Genomic DNA, 8250 nt, shown 5'->3' on the forward strand with positions numbered 1-8250 from the left:
GCAAAATTGGTTAACACTGGGTGTGTCTACAAGTGACACTATGTCGCCGAAGTCTTTAAGACCCCCCTACAAGTGACAGGTATTGCACAAGTATCTGGTTAATTGTACTGTTACCTTAAGGCCAACTACATGTGCAAAGTAGCTACAACTACAAAGCTCCACCCAGCTATAAAATTAAACTTTAAAAACATGTATTAAACTTAAAAAACATTCTATGTACTAGCTATAAAGCACGTGGAATCATATGATCATATGATTCTATGTACTAACTTTATAGCTGGTTGCTACTGAGCTTTAATTTGCACATGTAGCAGGGTCTCTCCTGTGACTGGAAGCCCCATGAACTGACAAGAGCGCCCAGCTGCAGGAGTATACCTTGTCCAGCATGAAAAACCTGAGCCCTGGGGATTGCAGCTGCTGTGATCCTCAAGGCTCGGGGTAGGGTATAAAGGCTAGGGATCCACACGGCGGTCTCAGTCCGACTCGTCACCTGCAGGATGGACTGAGAGACCCTGCAAGTGACAGGACTCCCAATCCTGGCTGCACCTCACATGTAACTGATACCAGCAGCCCCACAACTGACACAGCCAGGACCAGAAGAGGTGCAGCCAGGACTGGGAGCTCCATCAGTTACATGGCTCTCGGTCACGTCTAACAGTGGGGCTCAGCTGGGAACAGGAGCGCCATCAGTTGTGGGAGTCTCTTGACTTCGGCTGCACATGGCCGGGAGCACCCTCCTCAGAGGGGATTCCCAGCCATGGGAGCTTGCTTCTTGCCAGTCAGAGAGAGCCCAGAGATAGGATCAGGCTCCCCCTGCACTGGCAATATATTCCAATTTGAACTTAATGTGCAATTCCACAATCGCACCTCCTGCTGTGGACATGTAGCAGGGCAGGAGGCACAATTGTGTGGATCACCCATTAGATCCAATCATGGCTTTACCTGCATGTTTAGAGGGGGCCTAAAATGCTACTCTTTAGAGGTGCTAGCAACCATCCCATAGCAGGATAAATTAATTCTCTGTTTCTTAAAGAGCTATATGCATATACTTGTCTTTATGCAGTTAATAGGACCACTCACATTTCATAATGCTAAGTGTATGCATTTTAGCAGGACCAAAAACTAAACACCTGAAGAGGAGAAATGATAATGTACAAAATTTCATCAAGTATGCAAAACAAGCAAATGGAAAGTTAACAAAGCTTTTTGTTCTCTAGTCTATGGTTATCATCATTATCTAAGGGGCAATATAGTGGCTATAAAATATATAGAAAGAAATATGATTTGAGTTGTTTGTGCAAATACTCAAATGTGGCGGTATGCTTAGCTGTGTAATCTGTGTTCTTTTTTCTGGATAATTTATGTAGCCAGCCACTAATTTGATGCAATTAATTTATGTGGCTGGCTAATTTATGTGGCCAGCAGATATTTAGCATTTCATATAAAAGTCAGTGATTCATAATTTGGCATGAAAGCCTTTTTACTGTCAGTCAACCACCAACACTATTAACAGTTACAATAGGAAAGATTATAAAACACTCATACTTCTATTTTTCCTTTTCTAGCTTGTTATGCTGGACAACATGATCAAGTTGTCCCACATGTTTTGTGCCTGTTACCTTGGCCTTATTTGTCTCAGCTGTCTGGTTTGACAATCTGGGGCATCCCTAAATTTTGCAATTTCCTGCAAAGCATGTCTAAGACCCAACCTTTTGTCCTTGCTCAGGATATTATGCAAGTCCTGATCATTTTGCAGGATCATGTAGAAGTTTTAATATTGCAGTTTCCTCCTCTCTGGAATCATTTGCTTGAACCTCATGATCTCAGGTTAATCCAAAATACTGCCACAGGTATCATCACACTGTTATGCTGTTTACTCCCTCTGCTAGTTCTCTGTTAGTTCCCTACCTTTCAGTGCATCAGACAAACTTCCTGATTTTTATTTTCAAAACTTTCAAAATGTATTTCCACTCCACCTCTCTATTCCACCTTCTTATCCCAGGAACTCTTACCTTTGCTCTATCAGTGATTCTAGCCTAATCTACCTGATTCTTCTCTCTCTCTAGCAGCACTCTTGCTGATTCTCCCACCCTTCATAATGGGAAAAATTCTGTCACAGTAGTACCACTCCATGTCCCTTCTTGAGAGACTCCTCCCCTCCCTTCTTGAGAGCACGGAGGCAGAAAGGGATCTTGGAGTCATTGACTCCAAGATGAACATGGGCCAACAATGTGAGGTCACGGTTGGCAGGGCTAACTGGACCTTGTCGTGCATCCACAGGTGCATCTCTAGCAGGGCCAAGGAGGTGATCCTCCCCCTCTATGCAACACTGGTCAGGCCACAGCTGGAGTACTGCGTCCAGTTCTGTGCGCCCCACTTCAGGAGGGATGTGGACAACATTGAGAGGGTCCAGAGGAGGGCCACCCGAATGATCCGGGGACTACAGGGCAGACCCTACAATGAGAGACTGCGCGACCTGAACCTGTTCAGCCTTCACAAGAGAAGGCTGAGGGGGGACCTGGTGACCGTCTATAAACTCACTAGGGGCAACCAGAAGGATTTGGGAGAGACCTTGTTCCCCCTAGCGCTCCCTGGCATAACAAGGAATAATGGCCACAAGTTGTTGGAGAGTAGGTTTAGATTAGACATCCATAAGAACTACTTCACAGGGCGGCTAGGAGCTGGAACCAACTTCCAAGGGAAGTGGTGCTGGCTCCTACCCTGGGGGTCTTTAAGAGGAGGCTTGATGCCTACCTGGCTGGGATCATTTGAGCCCAGTCTTTTTTCTCCTGCCCTGGCAGGGGGTCGGACTTGAAAATCTACAAGGTCCCTTCCGACCTTGCTTCTATTATTCTATGATTCTATGTCCTCCAACAATGTATGTTCACTGTTTTCCTAGTGCTTTCAGAGACACGCCTTTCAAGCACAGCCTAACCACCTGCTCCATACCTGTCAAACTGGATAAGAACTATGAAGCTACCTTGTGGAATTCTTTACCATTGCTTTCAAGATCTGTCCTTAGCATGCTTGAGAGCAGCAGCAGGATGCATTCAAGATGACTTCACTGCCCTATTTTGTGTGTACAGAGCAGGAGACGGGTGGGGTTTATTGGGTAATCAGAGCAGCATTATCCTCACTTTCTCCTCAAACCTTGTCTTGGATGGAATGCATACTGGGAAGTGTGACTGCGTGAAGGATACGAGAGGTGGAGTTGTGGCCACTTGTACCAACTACTTAAGCACTGTGGAGATTTCTTGCTGCATCTTTCCCTTGTCTCTGGCCTGCACATATGACTTGCCCACCTGTTTGTATCTCTGAAAGTCTCTGGAGAAGGGGCTGTCCTTCAGTATCTTTTTTTACAGTTTCTAACACATAGTGGTATGCAACCTGGTTGTGCCCTATAGTTACTAGAGTAATGTTTAACAATTATAAAGGAGCAAGTTTTTACATCCCTTTTGTACTCCTTAACTAAATATATTAATAATAAAAGGCTATTTTTGCAGCACTTTAAGATGACATTCTTGTTATAATCAACAAGATAGATATTTGAAATCTCAAATGTCTCATGAATTTTAGAAAATGTTTTATACAAGAGAATGAGGTAATGTGTCTAGTAAATTTAAAGTAAATTAGTTGATATATTTTAAAATAGAAATAAATGTTAAGAATGTTAATGACATTTAAGATTGACTCCTCTTCCCCCATGAATACCACCTTCCTTTTTTAAACATATTTAGAATAAACATATTAAACCACAAGTGCCAGGTGTTGTTCCAATTTTGTACTGGCAATTTGCTGCACATGAATGTGTGTGTGTGTGTGTGTGTGTGGACACACGTGTGCACACACGCACACACACACACACACACACACACACACTGATTTAACCTTCAAACATCTCTTTGTTTTGCAGAATGCAAGCAAACCATAGTACCACTTTCTACATACTTGATTCCTTTAATAACTAATATGGGAGGTTTTTTCCCTGACTGGTAAGACAACTGAATTGGCATTAATATCCCGAAGAGCACAAAGATTTGTGAATGAGCAAAAGCGTTCAGATTATATGTGAACATGTTAGCTTACAACCCACTAAAACCCTGCAAAATGTTTCCTTTCTCTGCTAAAGGAAGTCTGCAGACTAGCATTATGTCAGTGATTCTCAACCAGGGTTTCTTGAGATCCTTTCAGGGGTGATAGAGGGTGTCATACAGTGTTATTACTGTTAGGTGTGCAAACATGATTCACAAGTTAAACCTAGAGGATACATCCAGATGAGCAGGAACATGCGGTATATGGTGCTGCAAGCCCATCTGCAGCACTGCACATAGCACATGCAGGCGTTCCATACTACTAATTTGTAGCACAAGGAAGGGCAGAAGGGAAGGTTGATACCAGTAGCCATCTAGTTCCAGGTACAAGGAGCTCAGCAGGAGCTAGCTACCTAACTGTTTACTCAAACTCCTGGACAAGTTTTGCAGCAAGTTCTGTACTCAATTATAGTCACACTGTAGTCACAATTTCAAAGTTAACTTAGGTTTAATGGCAGCTTAGGTTCTGATCTCAGAGCATAACTCCAGGACTGGAGGTGCTACATAGACGCTTCCATTACTTACACCCAAATCCATCTCTGCAACTTCCCATTTACTCACGTTTCATTCTCATGATGTCAGTGCTAACGTTATGTTACTAGCTCTCTAGCTGTCCGGAGTCTTACAGAAGAAACAGTTACAATTGTTTCTGATGTGTAAAGATCCTTAAAAATACTTTACAACCTTCTCCTAACCTTCTTATAGTCATTTTAAACTAACATACTCAAGAATTTAGTCTACTAGTGCTATCTTATATGGAATTGTTCACTGTTTGCATTTATAAAGTGTCATAATTGAACAAAGCCCAGGTCCATGACTGTGGTTCCTGGATGCTGTGGTAATAGAAAAATACTATGACAAATAATAATAATAATTGTAATAATAGTAATAGACATACTTGTACAAATAGTAATAATAATATCCCTTTCCAATCCCTATCACAGAGATGATTTAACACACTAGGCAAGGATCAGACCATACCCTTTTCTTGGGGGACAGAGACCATCTACAAACATTGCCTGAATGTGAGACAGAAAATTAAACATAATTCCCAGGTGAAAAATCTTAGAGAAGCCTACTTTTTGGATAGGGGACCAATGACTCAGAATTCTTCCTTTCCTGTTTATTTGATGTATATTCCTAATTTGCTACTACCCTCCTTGAAAGACTCCAAAACATGACTCCACTTGACTAAGTAATTCTGGAAACAATGATCAATCATAACTACCCATCAGTAGTGAATATCAGATTCTCACAGCAAGCTGTGCAGTCAGCTTGCTTGCAGGGGTTTTAAAAATCAAGTGTTTTTTTTTCAATAAGTAAATCTGAAATACAAATTCCTTTAAAGACATGCTGATTTGCTTTGGATATTCTGCAAACAGCCAAAGAAACTAGTTTGCTTAGCAAATATATTCACACAGCCTAATTCATAGACATTAAGCCTATATAGCGTTTGAGATGTTGCATATTTTCAGTTTCCTTATTTCTATAACATCAACTAGAAAAACATTCCACCCATCTGTAGGATATTACTTCCTTGAATTCTAATCCAGAACCCTACAGCATACAGTTAACAGCAATGAGTAAATCATTTCTTGCAGAAAAAGTTTGGGCTGGTGAAGTTTGTGGTGGCCTGGAGGTTAGTGTTTATGTAAGCGTGCATTTCACAGTATAACTGTCAGGCAGAAGGCAAGTTAGAGATACACCTTGTAGACCAGGGGTGGACAAGATACAGCCCATGGAGGGGCTTTGTCCTGCCCACAGCGATCTCTTGGTCCAGCCTGGCTGAGGCGCCTTCTGGAGCGTCCTGCTACTGTGGGCATGCAGCGAGTCTGGGGCAGCTGGCAGCCTAGGCAGTGGCAGTTCCTTCCAGCTGCTGCCGCTGCAGCCCCCAGGCCCGTGGTAGCTGTGGGGACCAGCGCATGCAGTCCTGGCCCCCTTGCACGCTGCGCCGGCTCCAGGCTCGCCCATCTGGGCTGAGCAGCAGCAGTGCAGAACAGACACTGCTGCTCGAAGTGGGGTAAAAGCCCCTGCCCCTCCCGCTGCTGGCCCTTCTAGTGCAGCCGCCCAGAGCCCGTGCAGGGCTGCCCTGCGTCTCCACTGCATCACTGCTGCTTCCGGGGCACCCCATGGGGCAGCTGTGGCAGTGCAGACCAGACGCAAGGCAGCCCCGCGTGGGCTCTGGGCAGCTGCACCAGGAAGTACTGGCAGTGGGAGAAGAAGGGGCCCTTTTACCCTGTGCTGAGTAGCAATTTTTGTCTTGCACCGCCATTGCTGAGCCTGGGCCCCGGTGCCTGCTCTGGATTCACCCATCAGGGCTGAGCAGCAGCGGTGGCAGCCAGGCAGAAAGTGTTGCTCAGCACAGGGCAAAGCGGTCCCTCCCTCTCGCCACCACCAGGCAGTTTTTGGTGCAACCACCCAGAGCCTGTGCCACACCGGGTCCCCTGCAGCTCCCTGCCTTTGGGCTGCTCTGCGCAGCAGTGGTGACAGTGCAGAGCAGCCACAGGGTAGCCCAGAGGCAGCGGTGATGGAGCTGCCTGGCAGCCCGGGGCACCGCAGGCTCTGGCCAGCTGCACCAAAAACTGTCCGGCGGTGGTAAGGGGAAGGGTCCGATTTACTCTGCACCGAACAACACTTTCTGCCCAGCTGTGGCTGCTGCTGCTCAGCCCAGATAGAAAAGCCCAGAGCTGGCATGGGACATGCATGGTCAAGGATGCTTGCGCTGGTCCCTGCCACTACCGCAGGGCTGGAGGCAGCAGGGGTGGCAGCCAGAAGGAGCCACCTCAGCGCTGCTGCATGCCCAGGGGCACCAGGCTGCACTGCAGCTGGGTGGTGCAAAGCGGGTGCAGGCCACACTTAGTGGTGTCGAGGAAGGTGCTGCAGGGCACACGGGCTCTGGGCGGAGAAGGTGCTGACCAGCTCAGGAGGGGTCATCTGGGGGCTCCCATACACACCCACATACACCCTTGGTGCCCTTGACAGCTCACCAAAACTTGTTAAGCGGCCCTCAGGCCAAAATAATTGTCCACCCCTGTTATAGACTAACTAAAACAGAGTGTCTATCAAGTGCCTCTCTATCTACCCTACCTACTACCTGATTTCAGATTAACACAGTTAACTACTCTCTGCTTAAATATAGCTCATCTTTTAAACAGTGAAGTAGGTGGAGGGGGTGAAATAGTTCTGAATTATTATAATTGCTCCTCATACTGGCACTGAGGAAGTTTCTGCTGAAGGCACTGTCATTTAGCTTGTCCTGTGCTAGCTGATATTTCTCTTCCATTACTGTTCTAAAATTGCTACTAGGAAAGCTGATAGTTCAGGAAACAGCTAGGTCAAAGTTCATACATTTCCTCCACCTTAGATGAGATGACTGAAAGCCTTAGAGATGCTCATTGTAAACTAATATGCATGGAGAGCACTGACATGATTGGTGATCCACTGCTTATTGGGCAATGTTTGGTGGGTATTTTCAAAAGTATATTTTCTTTTTCAGTTTCAGTCCTGTGGACTTTGCACTGAATCATGGTTGGATTAACATTACAAGTTAACAGGCTGTGTTACAATCTGGAAAATTTCAACTCTAAATTACTTTAGTTCCTTAGTTTTTACAGAACTTTGAACTATACATTTGGGTATATCGTGATCTTTGAGCAGAACAAAGTTTGACAGAAGGGTTTTTTGCTCTTTCCTTGAAAATTTCTGGTACTGGATGCTGATAGGCAGATGGCTCGCTCATCTGATCTGCAGTTCCTTTGTATACTTGGGTATTTCATAACTGCATCTGAACTGACAGGGCATCTAGCATCTGTGGCTGCCTGTATTCATGCTGGTTTGCATACTAATTGCAATGCATCTAATTAAAACACTCCAGCGTGGCCTCATCATCACTTGTATAAGACTCTGTGGGTTTTAAAACGGCCACTGGCGCGCTTTATCTAAAACTCATTGAATGAGGTCTAGATAAAGCACCCCACAGCCATTTTTAAATCCACAGGGCCTTAATACATGTGACAGTGGGCACATCTACACAAGACACTCATGATAGCAACGCACTACAGTGACATAGCGTCAAAGGGCAAAAACTGTGATGCCGCAGCTACACCGCTGTAGCAACAAACTCCCTCAGTACAGTGCATTGCTATGGCGATGCATCTAA

At 45.2% G+C, this 8250-nt stretch overlaps 1 long non-coding RNA gene across 1 annotated transcript in view; it reads right to left on the minus strand.

The window, feature by feature from the left end:
• The window catches only part of LOC149870426 (uncharacterized), a 64129-nt gene that overhangs the window by 23692 nt on the left and 32187 nt on the right, over positions 1-8250 (minus strand). The window lies entirely within an intron of this gene.

This window comes from Crocodylus siamensis, chromosome 2 (assembly GCF_052110815.1).
Source record: "Crocodylus siamensis isolate JL-2025a chromosome 2, ASM5211081v1, whole genome shotgun sequence".
NCBI classification, from domain to species: domain Eukaryota; kingdom Metazoa; phylum Chordata; order Crocodylia; family Crocodylidae; genus Crocodylus; species Crocodylus siamensis.